Raw genomic sequence first — 1,980 nt, forward strand, 5'->3', positions numbered from 1 at the left:
TATCCTTAGCCAGGTCTTTTCTTGTCCAACCAGAGGTATTGAAGCAAGGTATCCAAGAACCTTTGTGAAAGATAAAAACAAAACAAAAATATTTGAGACAAAGAAGAAATATTGTTTTAAAGTTTGTATGGTAAATTTTTAAATAGTAAATACTTGAATACTATGTAGATAGTTGAAACAACTGTTCTTCCCAGACCAATCTACATTGATATACTGTACTGCAAGCATTACCAATAATGATGCAAATACTGAAAAATATTCACTATGGAATATAATATTGCAAGCATTAACAGTTAGAGATTACTCTATAGGGAGTGGCACTTACCTTAAAACACATATTCATTCAGTTTTATTACTTTTGATATGCAAAATATTAAATTAAATGTTGTGTAGTAGAGTATGGTAATTGCCTGGGTTACTAATGGACTTAAGCTAAAACAATTTAACTTTTTGCTAAATAATTAGGAACAACACCAAACATGAATGGATGGAGAACAAAATAAGTTTGAAAACAAACTTTAAAGCACATCTTTCAATAATAGAATGGTTTTTTTTTTGGTTTTTTTAAAGATTTAAATACATTTTTCTCTGACAGCATCATACTACGAAGTTAGGTGCCATTTATCGTTGGCGAATATTTAGCATGTTAAGATAATGTTTACGATTAGACTGTCCCCAATTAATTTTAACTTATTAATCACCTTCGTACAACGACGATTAAGACAAATGCTGTGACTTCTTAGGTACCCAAGACTTAAATAAGAAACAAATGGTTATTACTGTGACATAGTTGGGTAGTCACTTACTGATGTGGGATAGTGGTATTAGCAAATGTGCAGTATAATTCTTGTAAAATAAAAATTTTTATATACCTTTTTACTGCTTCATCATGGCTGCTCTTCCATCAGTTTTGTACCCGGAGACAAATAAATACACATTCAATAGTTGGTTTTTTCCCAGTGTCTACCACGAACAATATATTGCAACAAACATGACTTCCTTTCAATGGATTGAAAACCTGAAAGAAATACCATATTATTTATAGTTAGACCTATGCACACAACTAAATTAGACCCATATCAATTTTTATATTTCTATTACTAATTACACTAACCGTATCGTTAAATAATGTTAATATTATCATAAGATATTTACTGTAGTTAAATTTTCTCTTTATTAAAAGAAAATATAAAAATTTACATTATTAACTTTAACAAAAATAGAAAATTATTACTGATGACACGACAGTGATGTGGATATTATACCACTAGCAGTATGTAGGCCTATGATATAAGATGAATTATTAAACACAATATTAATAAATAGCTGTTTTATTTTTGTGCTTGGTTCATGCAACCACATTTTAACAATAATATAATATAGACCTATTACAGCATTTCAACACAGGACGTGGCCATTTTGCAAAGGTAAGACTAGGCCTAGGCGATTAAAAATTACCGCTAATAATTAAAACTTAGCCCACACATCCAACTTGCAGTCTAGCCTAAACAAGTGAATAATTATGCTAACTATGCTCTTACACTACCCTACTCTAGAGCTACTACTACTAGGCTAGGGCAAGAGGGCCTGGCTGGCCTAGGTTATCCTAGCTAAAACAAATGATAACCAAATATATAAAGCAAGCCTAAACAGTTACGATATTGGGCTAGCCTAGATACACCCTGTAATATAGTATACAAATATAAAATTCTTACCATTTATTTGATAGTGCTGATAAATTCTGTAGTATGTAAACTGTGTATGAAGCCAACATACAGCAACTAATACAGTACTTCTAAAAATGAGCATTTGCTTCTGATTGGTCTGTACCTAATGATCTAATCCGATTAGCCCATTACTTGCCACACTTTCAAGGACGGAGAACCACAGGACCGGCCACACCGGCTATGGCCGAACCACTTTTTCTCAATTCCATTACTTTCTGAAATAAATATATAATGATAATTATGAATTATATGA

At 31.5% G+C, this 1,980-nt stretch overlaps 1 long non-coding RNA gene across 1 annotated transcript; it reads right to left on the bottom strand.

Moving 5' to 3' along the window:
• Positions 1-9: 9 nt before the first annotated feature.
• Positions 10-1,885, bottom strand: LOC117112658. The gene is made up of 3 exons (XR_004446073.1): positions 1,716-1,885; positions 873-1,018; positions 10-60 (listed from the first exon to the last, which is right to left on the bottom strand). It is a non-coding gene; the product is annotated as an uncharacterized LOC117112658 (long non-coding RNA).
• Positions 1,886-1,980: the final 95 nt, after the last annotated feature.

The sequence above is a fragment of the Anneissia japonica genome, unplaced genomic scaffold (genome assembly GCF_011630105.1).
Source record: "Anneissia japonica isolate Jap-2015-1 unplaced genomic scaffold, ASM1163010v1 scaffold33441_len11487_cov121, whole genome shotgun sequence".
Lineage (NCBI taxonomy): Eukaryota > Metazoa > Echinodermata > Crinoidea > Comatulida > Comatulidae > Anneissia > Anneissia japonica.